At 39.0% G+C, this 19,652-nt stretch overlaps 1 protein-coding gene across 1 annotated transcript in view; it reads left to right on the plus strand.

The window, feature by feature from the left end:
* The window catches only part of LOC138189641 (myrosinase 1), a 90,844-nt gene extending 71,799 nt beyond the window's left edge, over positions 1-19,045 (plus strand). Inside the window, exon 10 of the transcript XR_011176090.1 lies at positions 18,729-19,045. The gene's annotated coding sequence lies outside the window, so the exon portion shown is untranslated. The remainder of the gene's footprint in view (positions 1-18,728) is intronic.
* Positions 19,046-19,652: the final 607 nt, after the last annotated feature.

Genomic DNA, 19,652 nt, shown 5'->3' on the forward strand with positions numbered 1-19,652 from the left:
TGGCTGTGTACGTACCGGCCCGATACATATTTTAACCTTTCACAATCGCACGTCGACGCGTCCGCTTGATGATTTATGGTCGCCGTGACGCGGTGAAAAATTCCCTTCGCAGGCTAACCACCGGGCCTTGTAACGGATTTAATTAAAAAAATCGCACAGGCTCGCACGCCTGCGCTACCGGATTTCGTTGCAACGTATACTATATCTGAATTCGTGAAAAGTTTAGAGCTTTATGTTATTTTGCGGGCTTACAGTTAGCGTGAGGTATATTTGGATAGCTAGTGTATTTGTTCGATTGAGACGCTGTATAGAATGGAATTGTGGTTTATCTCATAGGGAGTGTCTCTGAAAAAGATTAAAAAAAAAGTGATTCTACATGAAAAAATAAGCCAGAAAAACAGAATATAAGTTTTTGTTAAGAGGCCTTCCGTAATTCTTATTGGGGTTATTTTCATCCGAAAGAGTAATTTCAAATAGGTGTCGTTCTAGACTATTTTAAACAATACTTCACCAGTCTCGATGTAATCTTTTTCGGAAGGAACAATTTTCTTCGAAAACATTTGCGAGCTAATCAACGAAGAAGCTTAAGTCAAGCTCGTTAAACGCAACATCCTACACCTGTAAGCCGAATCAGCTCATAAAGCTGCGCCCCAGTTACAAATTAGATCTTTAAACTGACAAATTATCTTCCCTATCGGTGCTCGTTCATTCTAACCTGGCCGTTGCACACTCTCTGCCGGATAATGGATGATCTCTGAACGTTGTCCGCGATAGCTGCGTCATTGTTCGATCCTCCACGGCCAGCCTAACCGATGAAACCCTGCTCACGGAGACTCCAGACGTTCGCCCTCGTAAAATTCACCAAATGGAAAAACTTCTCTTAACCTTTTCTCCCGCTCTATGTTCCACGATCTAAGCTGGTAAGAAAGCTCAAGAAGAATTCAATCTGGTTCGTGTGACTAATGAACGCATAAAACGCTCCTCTCTGTCACGTTTCACCTTTCTAACTGGATGTTTCTATTCCAGAGCGAGAGGGAAGGGGTTGAAATTCGAGCGAAGGACAAAGGGAAAACTCGACTTGGCAAATCTTTCGAGCTAATTCGTTTTTAGAATAGGATGTAACGTTAGAATTCAGGTCTTCATTCCCCTGTGATATTCCGTCGAGTTTCTCCCTCGTCTTCTTTTTCCTTTCCTTACCCTTATTCGCTCTCTGGTTTAATCTTGTCCTCTGTTTCTCTTTAGCGACAGCGACTGCGTCCTTTCACTTGTAAATAATTCCTAGAGTAGTTTGTGGATCAGACCGATTGTTGAAATGCAAAGAACAGCGTCCCTAGTACCTAATGGCTTTGGAATTATTACAAATGGTATAAGAAGCTTCTGGTAATAAGAAAAGATTACGAAGTCGTAAATATGTTGATTTTACATAAACGAATGATAACGCTATTTTGGAAGATATGACTAGAGGACGATGAGTAGTCCCTTGAAGAATATTTATTAGCGATTTACTCATCTTTTACAAAGGATCCTCGTGTGCAACGTTAATGGTCAACGATATAAACTTCGATACAAGTAGAATTAATACGGTAGTCGTACGTAGAAATTGCAAAGGGCGGCTCTTTAAAGGGGTCAAAGCCCAAGTATAAAAAGGCCAAGCGAAGAAGTCACGAAGTTTCGAAACTACGAGTACCTTTTATGTTAGATTCCTTAGGAAGAAATGCAATTTAAAGGTCATTCGAAAAGACCGATTTCCGAGTTCGTTTGATGTTCTTTTGAAACTCGTTATTTCACAATTCGCCGAACAATCTTTATACAAGCTATACTCTTGTATTATTCATTTACCACATCTTTATCGAAATTATTCGCGCTTAACCGAGGTTATTTTTCTAAAGAAGAAAATATTATCTAAGTGCTTTAATTCGATTTATTTCAGAAGATTTATTCTACTAGATTTCGCCATTCTCCCTTCAAAGATAATATTTAAGAAAGAAAGTTTCCATTAAAAATGCGTGGATTCGTTAGATTTATTTCCGAATATTGCGGCATATTTCGAGCAATGAAAATCGATCTCATGCGTTTTAATAAAAATATTTGTGTGTAACGTACAGAAAGCAGGACAAATGTATCAAATAACGTAGACACATTTGGGTCTTTCACGCGATATAGAAAAATCCGCGATGTTTGATTAAAGATAAATTAAAAACACGTTCACACTTAAAATTGATTAAAAATCTTCTACGCATACATATACATATACAAATACGTATAGATGCGCGACGTATTCTACGCAGATACGATTCAGTTCTATTTTACATTTTAATAACGCGAACTTTCTACTTCAGAGAGTCTGACACATATATTCCGTCGAAAAAGATCTCTGACCATGTTTATGACGTTTCTATACGTTTTCTCTGCTTCTTTCATAAACGAACTGCTCATTAGCCTTCACAATAATTCAAACTATAAATTAATAATGAGAAGCTTAAATCAGTAGTCGAGTTTTCAGAAACCAAATCGCTCGGCTTTACTTTTTGTCAGTTTCTCGATTTCATTAGATAAATAGACGATTAATGTTCAATTCTCGAGAAACAAGTAATTTACGTACTTCCATAAGTCTTTTGCTATAAGATGATGACATAAAACACAGTAAATTTCAAGGTAAATTTAAAAAAATAGTATTTGCAACATCACCGCTGTCTTCTAATTTTCAACTTATATAATTCATCAATGTATCATAGCTTCTAAATATTTCGATTGGTATTTACTACTTTCTTATCCAATCAGGAGAATATAGATTGAAATTGAAATTTTTCAACCATTCCACATTAAAATACTTCCTTTTAACCATCAACAGATATAACAAAGATAAAACAAATGTATCGAAATGGAATTATATTTTTTCCCTGTATCTCACATTTTACGATCGATTTTAAATTTTATGTCTAAATATAATCACATAAGCGACAGTCGCACCTCCTTACAGCATTAATTGTCGAGAATTTTGGATCTTAATTGCCGAAATAATGGTATAGGAACACTAAGTTTACACTTAGAATTTGTATTAAAATAGTTACATATTTATTTGATAAACGATTTCAAAGATATTCATCGATACATACTTGCACGCGTCTCAGCACTTTCTTTGTCTCATCTTCTTCCATACCAGGCTGTTAACTGAACAGACGCCGCGCACACATATACTTCACATTCACATACATGTGTCACTACTACGCGGCTAATCTAGCCTAGCACACAAGATTATACATATCTCAATATTAATATAATTGTAAGATATAGTATACAGCACACATGGCGCATACGTACAAATATTCTACAAGTGCTGGAATATTGCCGTGAGTTACCCTACTTCTCGAGAGAAGCTTCCAAATGTCCGGATACTTTTCAGCGATACTGTATGGCGAACGATACGCGAAAAGCATGGTCTCGTGTACTCGAAAAATTACGAACGCATCGGTGAATACGTAATAAAAGGGGCAAAGTCTGACAAGGGTGCGCGTTACTGGCGTAGAGAACCTTTCACAATGGTTACCGGTAGAATCGTTCCCGGCTCTTTTGTATATTAGCTGCAATTTTGCGGCCTTGCGAGATCAAACGGGTTAACCTTGCCGCGAGCAACGCGTAATCTGACTTCAAAGTGGCCGGAAGTATGCGTTTCGTTGGCAGCGTTAGTTTCTGTACGCGCTGCATATATTGAAACCAGAAATGTTCGAAATATATAGGCGTGCAGGGAGAATGGCAGTTGAAGAGGAAACGGAGAAAGAATCCACGAATTCGTTTACTACGACGATAAGGGAAATTCGACAAGAAACTCGGTCGTCCTTGCGTTTTCTACTCCGACCAAGTTTCTCTCGTCTGATTATAAAAGTTCGTGGAACGATTCACGCGAAAGAAATCTTTCGAACGGACGGACAGCGAACGTGGTTGAAAGAATCGCGTACGGACGACATTTGCTCCATGCTCTTGATAACTAAAGACGCGAATTTTTTCAGTTTGCTTGTTTGAACAACGCAATCCTTGTTTGCGCTATATCGTGAAGTTCAGTTTATACGGGACGAATGTCGTTTTGATAGAGCAGTTATGGTTGAATCCGACAATCATGATGTGTTTTCACAGGACATCGTAGTCTCTATACATTAGAATTATTTATTGTTTCGTCGACTATTCACGGAGAGACGCGATCTCAAGGAGCGCGTCAACGAGAGTCGATATATAATCGACGTCACGAAACTGATCGACCCCCTATTTCGGTTAGGATAATAGAGATGATCGAAATAATTATGACGCTGAGGTAACAGGTTATAATGTACTTTTTATTCCAACAACAGTTATAGACAAGATGATTACCCTCGTTGCGTATATATATAAATGTTAATTAGTATATGCTGACCGAGTTAAAGTAGTGAACCTCGTGCAGAGATGTTGACTGATCTGTAGTCGCAGATCCAGTGAAGTTCGGTCACGATGCTGTCGCAGAGGAAAACTCTTGCTGGGTGTTGGTCGCCCCACCATCGGTCGCTTGCGGGTGAAAATCCCGGGAAACGTAGGAAAACTTACGTTTCCCCTCTTTTTACCTGATGGAGCAATAACCATAAGAAACAGTTTGAGTCGAAGGTGTTTCATACCACTTAACGGTCTTAACGGTCAAATCGAATTGCTGAGTTTTACGACAGTTCCTTATGATATTACGGTCCAACTAATTTTGTTGTAGCAAGTGGCGGCCTCGAGGGACAGATTCCGGGCTACGCAGAGTCACCGGACGAAACATTCATACTTTATACATTAGAATTTGCTATATGTATATTTTGAAACTCGATAATCTAATCTGTCTGTAATTTATTCATTCCTCGAATCGCAATATTCTTTTTCCTACGGTAGTATCCGATCTATCGATCGATGCAAATGTTGGATACTGAATTTGAAACAATTGCAACAGAGAGCGGAAGTTTGGAAGGATACACAGAGAGAAGTTAAAGGGTACAGGTACAAATCATACGGAACGTTATCATTTGCCTTGCCCGAGTGTTAGCGCTGTTCTCTTTATTAAAGGACGCAATTCGTTTTGCTGTGGTTCGCGCAAGTAGCGGCCACAACCCGCGATTCTGGTGATTTATTATCCCGAAGAGCGGATTCGGTTTTGCACCGGACAGAAGGCACGTTCGCTTAACACACAACCCATTAAGTAAGTAACGGTGGCCTGACGCAAAACCTGTCACGACTACTGCCCTATGTTGGAACGTATTCCCTTCTGTAACATTAACGATTGATATTGTACGTACAGTCGTGCACGTAAAAACTACGACCTACATTTTTATCAGCCGCAAGTGGAGTACGTGTGTACCCAAAACTTTTCGTTGTATTAGCTGCACGACACAGATTCTAACTGATGCGACAAATAATCGATCGGATGTACTCTGACGTTCATACGTATCAGAACATCTCACGCTTCCGTGTCAAATGTGATAATTTGATCGACCATGATTGAGAATAATTTTACTTTCTGTGAGTATACTAATATCTGTTAACGACTATGTGTGTTATTGTTCGTAATTATATGGGCACTTTGCTCGATTTATATCAACAGAATAAATAAATATATTTGTTTGAATTTCGCGCAAGCACAAAAATATCCATAGTTGAAGAATTTCAACCGATCCATCGAACAGTGTTTCTCCCAAGCAAAAGGACCATGCTCGAATGCAATCCAAGAATTTCAATCTGCAGATGCATTCCTCCCGTACCGAACGACCCAAAGGGGAAGCACATTTATTCTCCGACTATCTTCGCTTGGAAGAATGTAATTAATCTCAGGATCGATGTGTCACAGTGTCAGAATCGTGGGAAAACATCTGTGCATGCGGTTTTTCTCAAGTGAAAGGCGTGTCTTGGTAGTGAAGGCGATTAATTATGCAGGTGCATCGTGGTCAGCAAGTAGTACTGGTAAATGAAAAATCCACTGAAGCCAGACGTTTATCCCTCGCACAAGCAAGTAAAGCTGAATCGATTGGCAATCGAATTAATAGCTTCGACCTGGTCGTGTGGCTTGCTGCACACGTACACGTGTACGTTATGCATCAGCTAGGGGATAGCGAACGTGTGTGCACGCTATTAAACGTGAAAGACCGCACGTTGGAATCGGCTCTTAAAAGGAAAAGTAGAAAACCAGGGACGAGAAGAGGAATGAAAACTCGGGCTTTCTGGCTTCCTTTGAAATAGAAAGTAGCGTGAACGAGAGAAAAGGAAAGAGAGAAACTCGTGCGACAATTCGTGATACAATTTAAGAGCAGTACTTTCGTTGTATTTCTTTGTAGTTATGTTTTAATTACGCTAATCTTTCAGTGATATCCATTTCGAGAGATTCTAATAAAATTGTCGATTGATTTAGTTCGATACATTCTTATGTATTGTACATTTCAACTTCTTTTTAGATACATAAGATATACAATATAACAGACTTGTGTGGTAGAAATTTCATTTTTTATAAATATTCCCTTCGCAATTTGTTTCTTAATGATATAGTCTATGTATTTAGAAAATTTTCCTCTTTTCAATTCATTTGACCAAAAATGGATCTTCGACGAGGTACTTTTTAAGCTACAGACTTCTACCGCATAACGACATATTTATAATTCTACAATTATATGTCAAATATCACGATCAACCCATTTGTACAATTTGTAAAGTTCCTTCGCAAATCTTCGTTTCAGTATCATTTTGTAACTTTGTAAGCTTTTGTGACGGAAGAAAATTTATTAACGTCGATGATTTGTAACTCGCAGATTGTAAAATTTTGTTAATGGTATTAACTCAACTGCGTAAGAGGGTCCAGAAGATTTAAAAGGTTCACCGACCTTATCGCGGTAACCGCAATTAGCTTCCCGAACAGGTATCGCGGCGCAACAATGTTCGGTCCGGCGCAGACCGATAAATACCGATTATCAACGGACGAATAGCCTCTGTACCAGTTGGCTGGTGCTCGTTCGCTTCAATTTCAGCCCCGAGGAAAAATTCTCCAGCGAGAAATATCGGTGGCATGACCAACGGTAATTCTACGGCGATCTCGCGGCGGACCGGAAGCCGGAGCAAAGTTTAAGAGCGGTTGATTCGCCAGAGTTTAACGGAGTTTCGTTCTTCTTTCGATGAATGCGGTCCGCCCGCAGCCGTCGAAATTGTTCACTTCGAGTGGTCGAACGAGAGAAGCCCGGTTGAACAGCGGCGCGAGCCATGGCCGCTGATTTTACGAGCTCTTCGAGTGCCACCGCCAACTTTCCACGACGTGTAAGAATGGGGTTGGTTAAATTACGCGAAAGGTGAGGATCGCGGGAAGGTAAAACTGGCGAATGAATATTTTCGGTAGATCGTTGGTGGTCATAGGTGAATTGAGATGGTTATATATCACGATTTTCATTATTCTCACTATCGGTGGGTTAATCAAAATAGTTTTTGTCGCAAACGATACGATTTCGAGCATATACTTCGAGCGATAAAGTTAGATTATATTAGGAATTAATAAGTTTGCAAATTTTTACGTATAATCATATAATATTTATGAAAGAAAATATTTTTATTAAAATGTTCATTACAGACAAGGGGATTTATATATTTGAAAGACCTTGTGCCTCCATTTTTCATCTTGTTTCGAAGACAGGCAGTGAATATCACCGGAGAATTTTGAAACACGATCATTTCTTGATCCCTTGCCACGTTTAGAAACTCGAATAAAGAGCTTTTGCGTTGCTTTCGGTTTCTTTTTCATTCAAACGCCGTCGTTACGAGCATGCAGCTCGTATACCATAAATCAAGTACGTCACTGTAAATAACGAAGCGAATGACGCGACTACAAAATCATCGTTAATAAGCTTGTGTTTTACATTAATTTTCCGCCTTGAATCTTCTTTGTATACCCACTCTTAATCGAAGAATTTGTCTTTTCTTTTAAAATCTACTCAACACTGCTCGAAAATACATAGCTCAAACGAAAATCATACCATTGTCTGAAGCATACCAAGGAGTTTTGAACAGGAGGAAAATTGGCAACAAGAGAGAGAGAGGGAGAGGGAGAGAGAGAAAGAGCAAGTACATTTCTCCAGCTCGATATTTCAGCATGACCAGGCGTGCTGCCGTTAAAATTAGATAGCGCCAGCTCCGTTACCTCGTATCAATGTAGCGCACGCCCTCGTAGAATCGAACGGGATATTAGTTTGCAATCAGTTCGAAACATCGTTCCGTTGTCGGGTATCCGGTATCCACCTTGGTCGAAGTTTCTCGAATCAAGTATAGACGGTGCACGTAGGAACAGAGAGACAGGAGCGTGAGAGATCCCGGAAGACCTTGTTAGGAGCAAGTTTAAATGCTTTCAAGGTGTCGGTGCTGACCCAGTTCGCACGTGGGGCGACATTGGTCTAGGAGACTGTATAGAAGCACATCGGTTACTATCTTCCAAAATGTTTCGGTGTTAGTTACGCGAAGACGAATACAGCGTTCAACGAGTTAGAAGCGTTGTCATCCTGTTCTTTTCTTTGCAAATGGAAATTCTGTCGAACGTTCATGAACGTGTGTGATGGAACGTTCATGTTCGTTAATTTGAACGAGCACTGGATGTAATTATAACGATTAATTAAGGTGTAATTGATTAATTTGATGAAATAATTTGGGGTCTGGTTATACCGGATCGGTGTATTATCATAAGTTGACTGTACATATATACATATGTATACCGGTGGAGAAAGTCTCGCGAGCTCAACACTGGAATTAAAGTACGAAACTTGCATCAAGGAAATTCAATGTATATACACCGATAAGCATATAAATAGTGATAGTTTGTTTTTGTAACTACTAACGTTTTCATAATTCTAAATTAATATTATTGCAATACATATGAAATGATACTTTCGCAATAATGAATATTGGAACAGTATGTATAATGTATATTTGAAGAAAAAATAATTTCAATTCTATAATACAAAGGCAAAGACAAGAATTTATCTATATATTTTTAAAGAAGTATTGAAATGGGTTTGGGTCCTACATTTATATAACATTTTTCTATTATTTATACTTGTAGAGTATATTAATAAAATCTGATTGGAAAAATAATATGGGACACTTTATAATCCTCAAAAAAGAACGGCAAGCCGATTCACAAATTACAAAGGAACTATCATAAATCCATTTAATACATTTTCCATGAAAAACCAATATTTCTTCCACCCATTTCCCATACATAAACGTTAATTTCGCGTCGCACATGCACAATTTTCGCAGGGTCATTTTTGGCCCATAAATAACGCGACGTGTTGCGAGCAAACACAATGAATCGTCGCGCAACTAAATTCCAAACGCGAAGTACGCGATTCACCGATCCAGCATCTCTCTCTCTCTCTCTCTCTCTCTCTCTCTCTCTCTCTCAATACTTGGTGGGATAGTTAGAAGAGAAACGTGGCCTAGAGGCACGCGAACAGCTCGTTATTATTAATTAAAATTCCACGTGGTGGCTGCCGCAATCGAGAATACAAAGTTTCCACCGCTTGATCTTGCCTGTAGCTTTTTTCCTCGCTCCGAACTCTAAGGAAAACTTTGCCACTGATTAACAAGTTCTCCAGTCTCTATCGGAAAACACGAACACGATCGTAACTGGATTATATGGAACATTTATATTCTGCGTTCTTTAATGAAGCGGAATAGTTTAATATTCTTTTTTTTTTTTCTTTCTTTTTTTTCGATCTCGTAATTAAACTGCGAATGTTTAATAAATTTCTTCGTCCTTTTAGCCAAACTTTTTGCTATTTTCTTTAAATTCTTCGCATACCACCGTTACCATCGACTAAATTCCAATCAATGGAGCGAATTGTTAAATAGCTAGCGCTTCGAATCGAAACTCGTTTTTCTCCTGTTCCTGGTTGAAGAAGGATAACCAGTTTCTCCATTGTTCGTAAAATTCTTGTTGCTTCGGTGAGATTTACCTCGCCGTTGTCTAAGTATCATCATATTTCCCTGGGCGCTACAATCCCGCATGAAAAAGTGTCGGGCGAGATTGTGCGACGTTATCGTTCGTGAAAAAGTAATTGTAGGTGAGAGGAAGGGAAAAGAGAGGGCGGAAGATGCTTTCAACGTGAGAGACCCGAGACTGGACCGAGCAGAGCAATCGGCTGAGAACAGCCTTACAGCTCTTTGTCGAGCAACACCTGGCTAATCAAGAGTGCATCGAGGTTTTTATATTCGTAATCTACAGGAGTCGACTGGAAACCTGTAAGCCAAAGCTGGGATCTCGATATCAAGGAAGAAAAGGAAAATACGAAGCTTGGATGCTTGAAACGTAAAACGTGGATTAAAGAAATAAGGATGTTATTTGTAGTAGTGTACGAAATATCAGATTGAATGTCAATTTCTAGCAACTCGCACAACTGGTTTATATTTCCTATGGGTATGTGTAAATCCATTTACAATATTTTCTACCCTACTTAGGTATATTCTCGTGGCAACATTTTGCCTAAACTAATAATTTCTCCTAAAAAAGGAACAGCATAATCGAAAACTGGATATTCTATTCGTCAAACATCCACTTTTTCTTATACAAGCTATACTAAATCGATCAAAATTTCAAGGAATCGACAAATACTTATAGAACTATACAACAATACTAAATACTATAGAACAAATACTTATAGACAAATTTCTTATAGAAATAATATGGAAAGCGTCCACGACTATATTCAAATACACTGTACTGTTTTGGACTTTCTACATTTTTAATAACTTTCCCAACCGCAAAAAATCTCCGATTCGTTGTTCTCGTAACTCATCTAGAAGTCATCTAGAATAAAAATTCGCGATAGTTGTTTCAAGAACCGAGATCAACATCGTAACAATTTTTAATCGTGTAGAAGCCAGTAGCATTTTTTCGTACTCGATGGTTAATCGTTCCCTCTAAATATAAAAAAGAAAAGGAAAAGAAAAATACAATACAATGTACAAATGCGATACAATATAGCAAAACTAAATACAGTATCATTATCAGTACAATACATATCGTGACTTATTGACGATAGCCACGTTCTACGAAAGATTCGTTTTATCGTCTGTTTACGATAGTCGTATTCACAGGCTTAAATGTGCACAACAGCTGGTTTGTTGCGACACCCCTAACATACAACTACATTAGTATTTTCGAACGGGAAACAACGATTGACGATGTTTCGACATAGCAGAAGAAATTGGCTTTAATTAAAGGTAGACTGCAGTCGCTTGATATGTTTATGCAGGAGCTGCTTTTTAAACACGACCCACTTGAGGGACCCCTTTACCGACTGAGTGCTGTTTAAACGATAACTCGATTAAAAGAGCCGGTCTGAACCGAACAACGGCATTTAATTAACAAAAGTGCTCACCGAGAACTGCGCCGCCACGCCAATTCACCAGCTAGCCCTTTGGGAGTGGGCGTTTCTCTTCGAATTCTCCTATAGGCCCTCGCCCTTGCACCCCACCACCCACCATCTGGCTTATTTTACCTTTTCTGTTCATTTTCACCGACCGCCAGAGAATAATTGCCTGAGTATAGAACACCGACGAGAAGTCCCACTAGATTTCCGTTTCCCCGGCCTCTTTATCTTTTATTATTTCCATTCTCCGTTTTCATAGCGTCGTTGGCATTTTTCTATGGCCAATCTCGAGTACTGGTTGCTCCTACGTCGATCGTGGAATATCGACGATATTTCAGTCTACGATCGTTAACGAGAAACCTGTGTCGATTAAACGTGTATCCTTGTACGTGTTCTAAAAAGGCATATCGTGATCTGTATTTGTTGAAAACAATACAGGGGGCTCACGAAGAACGTAGGTAATTTTTGATATCCGAATGCAATGCGGCTGGTGTAATAGAAAAAGGTATAGTCTTTTATTGTTATCCTTTATTACTTTTATTTACAACATTTAATACACTTAAGAAATCTCTGTTTGGATATTTTAACAGCGATAATAATAGTATAAATAAATAAGCATCGTATAAAGAAAGATAGATAATTGTCGAATTAAGAAATTAATTATCATGAATTATCAAATATAGTAAAATACGACTAGAAATTGGAGATAGTTCTTCTTATATACATTTGGTGATCATATTGTATTTTGATAAAACGAACCATTACAATTCCTATGACAAACACCTTTTTCCATTTGTAAATCAATTTCTCCTTATCGATCTAGCTACCTCCGACCGATGGACTCGACCAATTAAATCCTATTAGAATCCAAAAGTGCAGAAACAGCGTCTGGTTTTTCATAAAGCAGATACCGCACATCAAACTGAATTGACTTGGTGATTGACGAATTCGCAATTGAAACAAGAACAGTGCGAGATTTTCAAAGGTACTCTTCTTTTTATCGAACAAGCTGCAGATTGTTGGAAAATTAAACTTTCCTTTTGGAGCGTTCGCGCTTCGGCAGGTCGTAAAATTTCCAGACGGGAGGTGAAAGGTGAATTTCACGATACACGCGCGTGGACCAGGATGCTAGCATGTTTGAGACGCTGACAAATCGGAAACACACGTGCACACATCACCCTCGCGTTTAATTCCGTCGACGTGTAATTTGGAAACAACCATCGTGCCTGCGAAACAGTCACATTTTTGGAAGTGTAGCTTTATTCGAAGCTCAACAATTTACGAGAAAGTCAAAGCAGCGTCGGCACCCGTCAGTTTAAAGTTAATTTAAAACAGGACGAAAAAGAAAAAATATCTTAGAGAACGCTTTTAGCTTAATCCCTGAACTTTTTGTATCTTTAATCTCTATTGATGGATTTGTACTGATCTTTCTTGACATAGCTATTATTCTATTTATTAATACAATTATCGAAGTTAATATTGTTTATATGTTCCGTTATAGTTTACGGTGATTACGAAAGCGAGCGATTCGGATAAATTTAGTGGGAAATGTATCTTATTGTTAGAGATAGATATTTGTTTTAAACAATTGATTTCGATATATATTATCTTTAAAATGAACAACTAATCAGTGTCTTATAAACGTCTGCATATCATCGTTAAAGTTCCAGATTCTAAATGTCTGAGAGCCGCTTTCGATCCTTATATTCATTCACAAACATCAACTTAACATCGCTTAACGCTAATGTTATCAGGCCGGTTTCAGAATTTAATTTAAAATTGTACATTTATTGTTATTTCTTTCGTTCGTCTAACTTTATGCAAATTCTTATATTAAGAAAAATTGAGAAATTGATTAATCAGATAATATAAGAACATACATAACGTTAGACGCACAAAAGAAATAACAATAAATGTACAATTTTTAATTAAATTTTTAAACCATTTTCATCCATTCGAAAAGAAAAATTCCATCATAGCCAAGAAACGATCCTGTCGATACTATCGCCAACGTTAACGAGCAGTCGCGTTATGTAAGAACCCAACCAGGACTTTCATGGCGACTTCCTTAGAAAAAATTTGTAATAAGAATGCATTATGGATCCGGCTTAAGGTCGGTCCGGACAAGAAGGACGTAGTGACGGGCAAGAATGAGAAGAACCGGGGATGAAATCAAGAAACGTACTTGCACGTCGATTTGTTTGCTCTTCCTCTAACCGCCCACCGGATCTGAGCCACCCTTCTGTCGTTCCCTCGATCCGCTCGATTCTATTCGACCTTTTCTCTTTGCTACTTCAAGTGGAATCCGACTGACGTAAGAATCCTACTTAAACCTCTCGTTCTCGCCTTCCTCTACGACTTCTTCTCTCTGTTCTTCTTCATTGCTGCAACCCTCTCTCGTCCCAAGTCCGCACTCCTTTTCTTCTTTGTCTGTGTACCCAGCTTTCCGTTGTTGGCGCTTCAAGCACCTTTCTGTATCCGAACTTTCTTCGCCGCTTCTATTCGACAGCTGGCAGAAACTGACAGGAAATGGTGACTTACGGAACTCGCGCCGCTTGACGGGAACAATCCTGGTTTTTATGGGAGCGGGCAATAACGCGGTTCGTTAGAGCAGCACGACGTCTATCGGATCGCGTCCGCGGTCGATGAAAATTCTCGTTATACTTTGTACCTATAATTGTTATCGTTCTTCACGTTCGTGCTTACGAAAAATAAATATCACCGCGAATACACTTTTTCTTTATGCGTTTTCTTTCAACTGAAAAAATAAGAAACTATAACTATAAATTATAAAAATAAGAAACGAAAAGGTACAATAAGTGTTACAAATCTTGCTCTTTTATTTCTTTTTCTTTTTTTTAATTAATTTAATCGTTGCTAAATTTCGAGAATATACATTGAATACCTATTTTTATGACAAACATAATAAAAGGATAAAAGAATTTCTTCTGAAATAAAAATTCTGTAGATTTTTATGCATTTATTTCTTTATTCTCTAGCTACTTCCTTGCATTTGTCACTTGAATTGTCGACGCTCTCTTCCTTTCATGCTTTTGAAGACCGAAAAGTACTGAATTATTCTGTTTGCGCCGAATACGTGATTTTTTTGGATCGAAACACAAATAAGAGTTTACTTCCTTTTCCTCCTTTCTTCTGTTATTTGAATCTGTGCCTTTGTAGCGTAGCATCGAGGTGCAAGGTGTTTCTACTTTGTAGCAGTACCATCGAACGATCCAATCGATATTAAAATTAAAATCAAAGGACAAGTTTGTCTATTCGTAATAGCAAAAGAGTTTAACAAACACGATGAAAAGAATCGCACATAGGACGTAGACCCAATTGCCTCTTACAAGATGGTTCTCGACTGTTCCAAGAATCCTTCACAGAGAACGACATAGCGATGCAGAACACGGAATCGCTTTGAAACACAGCGGTGGATTTCGGGATCCTAAATCCTGGCGACGTAAAGAGGGATGGAAATCGCGAGGGTTCACGAAAGCAGCGGTGATACGCGCTCTCATACCACATTCCGCACACACGGTTCTCAGAAAATTACAGACGGCGCGGCGCGTTCTTAAACCGTCCGCCCGTCCGTACGGCGCAGATAGAATTTCACTTATCGAAGCTTCGCAAATATTCGCCCAACATCGAACCGCGATGCAAGTGACAGCAAGGAAGGTAGGAAAAGGGTAGAAAGAGAGACAGATATGAGAAGAAGACGGTTCCCGAATCCAGACCACGTAGCCCGTGCCGGTGGCACCTCGTGATTTCGCAATCTCCCAGCTTTTTTATGTCCAACCAGCCATCCCCCGGAACAAACCTGGGCCATGGCCGAAAAATCTCGTCGGATGAGAAATGTAAAGGGGTCGTTCCTCTCGAGAGACCCATTTTCGTCTGAAAAAAAAAAAAAAGAAAGAAAGGAAAAGGAACGGACGAAGGGATCGAAACGAATAGAGGTCGAGGGAGAATAAGAGTGAGAAGAAAAGATATAGAGGGAGAAAAAGAGAGGCTAGCTTACACGAGAGACTAATTCCGGCGTGAATCCGTCGCGTTCCACGACGATTACATAATTAATCGCGTTATAATTAAGGCGTACAGAATCCCGCGGCTATCAATTAAACGTCCTCGTCAAAATGATCGCAGCCAGAATCGCGTATCCTTGAATTACATCAGCGCGTTTCCATTTCCCGAAAGGAGCCTTCTACTATAGTCAACCTTATAAGATCAGAAGGAAAGGATCTGCTGGATTATCTGTGTATTTTCTTGGGCTTCTTAGGGAATTTTTTGATTATCACGAGCTGCGATTTTCTATAGAACTTTTCATTAATTGGATGTCTCTTGATCGCGGTCGAAGTAACAATGAGTGCTGATTTCTCTTTGAATATTTGGATTTTTTTCCCCTTCTTTTTTAGTATACACGATTAGGTGGAGGTATTGCATAAACGGAAACTGGATGAATTTTTATGCAGAAGTAAGTAATTACAAAATCGATTTACTGTCACTTTCCACAGTATTTTCATTTACGTTTTTTGCATTATTCTTGATATAATATATATATATATAATTTTCGCCGATGATTTTTCTATATAATTACTCTCCGGAAAGATAAATATCGGAAATAATTGCCTCTCGCTTCGATCAATCCCTTTTAATCTCGGAGAATATTATCAAAGGGAAACAGTGGGAGATCGCTTGGAAGTTTGAACCGAAATAGCTATCAGAAATCGACCGATATCGATACTATAGTAAACCCCTGGAATTCCATCAGGCGGTATAATCCCTGTCTAGTCGTATTAACATCGATGTCAAACGATGTTACGTTTCTTTCTCCACCCATCAACGAGCCAGGATAACGACGAAAAGAAGGTTCAGCCACGCAAAGCAAGGAATTAAAAAGAGTCGAAGAATTTAATAAAATAAAAGAAAGAAAGGAAAGGCGGAAGAGGAAAACGTCAAAAGGGAGAAAGGAAAAAACGGGCCAGGAATCAAAAGTAAATGTTTACACTGTTAATTACTTCGGCAGTAGTTCAAACGCGGAGAACAATTATTCGTCTGCCGATTGAAATTCTGTGGTCTTAGCCGAAAGGTAATTAACTTTTAATTGAGAAAGTTCAGCGAGCCCGTTCACTCGTCGCGGCTCGGATCTCGCTTCTTGTCCGTTTCTCTACCGTTTCGTTGGCCCTTTTTCCATCTTGTTTCCACCCATGGATCGAGCTTTCTCCCTGTCACTCAACTTGTCTAAACGTCCGATCCGTGACGGTTCGAGAAGGGTGAGATGGTCCTGGAAAAGGAGTTGTGTATGCTTATAGAAGGCGTATTTAAACGCTTGTAGCCCTTTCTTTCGATCGTTCGATACCACTACCTTCCTCTCCTCGTCTTCATCCACGAACATGCGGCGGGTTTTCTCTTTGGTTGCCACGCGGCATATATTATTCACTCAGGTTCTTGTTCTCGGTTGAAACAACCGACTGGCGGGCTCGTGCGCGCGGCCCTTAGAAACGAAGGCTTAATTTATTTAAAACTCGAGATTCTTCTCCTCCGAAAGCAGAACTTTCTCGGGGAATGAAGTTTATTTCCCCAAGGACGCATAGCTGTGTACCGCGTGGCTTATAACGCTATAGAATTTGATAAAGTGCACGGCAGGTTGCAGCGTTATATTACCAGCGAAATATACACCGCACGGTTGATTTAAAATCACTTGCGCTCGCTCTGAATCCACGGTTACACGGTAGAACCGACCAACTAGTTAGCCGAGAAGTTGATTTCTGTTATCGGTTTGAAAGTTTCGGATACTTTAATATTTTACTCCGGTCCTGTAGACCTTAACGTAGAAAGTTGTCCACTTTTAATTTGAGATTCGCGATTTTTATTTCAAGACTCGTACGGTTTTGCGAAATGTATGGTACAGCCGCTGGGCCAATGGATCAGATCCATTCAAAACTTTCAGTATTTTGAAATATATATCGTTAAAAAGTTCTTGAACATCGATGAATCCACTTGCAATTTCAAGGACTTCTCAGACCTGCCGCAGCTATTGACATGGCGAATTTAAACGCCATCTAAAATTATACTAGCAGCTTTGATAAATTGTACGAAGTATGCACAAGAGATATCACGCCTGCCATCCTAAAGCAACGATGCGTCGAAACAAGGACGAACAGGTCGAATCTATTTGCAGTTAGAAACTGGGTCCTGTTAAACCGACTGAAAATTACGGAATCAGTCGCGTGATACTATAAAGGAAACGATCCATTTGCGCGGCACAAGCTCGCTGAATATGCCGTCAAATTGAAATGAACGTCCAGTTGGAAACGCACACGGACCACTACTCGTGCAGATAGCCACGTTCATCTTCTACGATGGAAATTTACCGGGTGCATTACCATCTTCTTCGGCCAATCTGCGCCGTATTCCTCGGAATGGTGCAATTTACAATTTCCATGGATAAACAGGCCGACTCGAGTCATGATAGCTGCACGATCGCCTGTATAATGTTTCCTTGATAACGTGCTATCAGAATTAGAAGTAGTACAGAAGTTGTTACGCCTTTTGAATTATAGAACTTATTTTTTAAGATAATATAGAGTTAGTCACGGAAGTCCGTGTACACTCCTTAAATATAAAATATTATAGCAAAAATGTTAGCTCTATGATATTAGGTCGTCCGAAAAGTTTCTTTCGTTTTATAAGGAAATAATGGATTCATAACATTTTCCGTTTTATATTATTTTATCGAATTACGTATGATCCATTATGTTCTATCAAAATAAAGACCACAATATTCGACAAATTAGGTTTCATGTTTGTATAAGGATACATCTTTGTAAAAGACGTGCCTGTAAAAGAAAGACACTTTTCGGACAACCTAATATGATATATTTTTTTAGATACGTTAAGACACATATTGTTAAAATATAACACAATTTATTCACTTTCATTTTTATTAATAAGTGTAAGTAAAAAGACATAAAATACAATATAATAAATATAAAAATATATATATAATAAAATAAAAAATATATATATCTGTTATATCTATATAACATAGTAAAAATAATCCTTTGCAAAATTGAGTTCTTTCAATTATAAGCGCCTACATAACAAAAATACAACCTACCTACGCTTTCGTCCATTATATGCAATCTACGTATTTTTACATTTTCAAAGTTTCATCTATTGTAAGGGGTTTAGGTAAAGATGCCTTATCTAGTTTCCAAATAATCTACATCTCTGATATACTAGCGAACTATGCAAACTTTGGGGAAGCTACAGTAGACAGATGGGTCCGATCTCGTTTCGAAGGACAGCTAGTATAAATTACCGGTTCCTTTTCAGGTTCGATTTGTCATCGACCAAAGCAGAATCCAACAGCGATGAATTGAAATAATCAACAGCGGATTTGCATACAACACGAACATTGGGTACCCCTATCAATCCATGTGAAAGGATTCTTGATTGCACGTTCGGCGACTATTCAACGAAGAACGAACGCCAAACTTTCCAATCAACCGATGAATTTCTACTTGTAATCATTAGTGCATTACACGAGAGTGGAGAAAAATGTGTTATGTGGGAGGGGGAGTAACGAATGTTCTCCATGCGACGTTTTGTATCTGTACTTTTACGCAATATGTGCATCTTTAAAGTCGTAATCTCGTTTCTTTATCGCGATTCTTTTATCTTTTCAGTGAATTAACGCGAACGAAATGGAATTAAAAGGAGGAAGAAGTTAAAATGAAGAAAAGTATGGAGAAGCTCGGGGAAAGTCGCGGAAGCGGTTTTGTGGCCTGCAGAGAAGTCCGGGGAATTTTCATTAAAACACTCGTGTAATGAGGAGGTATATAAATAGGCCTTAACAAATACACTTCGTCGGCGGAAAGTGTAAACAGACTGCTACTTCTTCCGCGGAAGATTCTCTAAACCCCGACGTCTCGTAAATATTTGCCGTTACATTAGCGTGGCAAAGGTAAATCCCGTATGAACTGTAATTATATCCGTGCATTCCGCGGTCCGGGAGTGGACTCGAGTGGAAAAGTCGCGGAAAACCAGGAAGCTGCCCCCCGTTCAAGCGGTGAGCAAATTCGTCATTAGTCTTCGTTCCCGCACTTTGGATTTCCTTACCGTGTTTCACCGTAACGTTGGAGAGCATATCATTCAGCTTCACTACTTGCTAAAGCCTCTTCTTCCAGTTCCTGACTTAATTAATGTGTATTTTGGAATTTTATCTAAGGTGAATAAACCATAAGCTGCACTGATCTT

The sequence above is a fragment of the Bombus flavifrons genome, chromosome 2 (genome assembly GCF_040668555.2).
Source record: "Bombus flavifrons isolate JBK064 chromosome 2, iyBomFlav1_principal, whole genome shotgun sequence".
In the NCBI taxonomy this organism is placed as follows: domain Eukaryota; kingdom Metazoa; phylum Arthropoda; class Insecta; order Hymenoptera; family Apidae; genus Bombus; species Bombus flavifrons.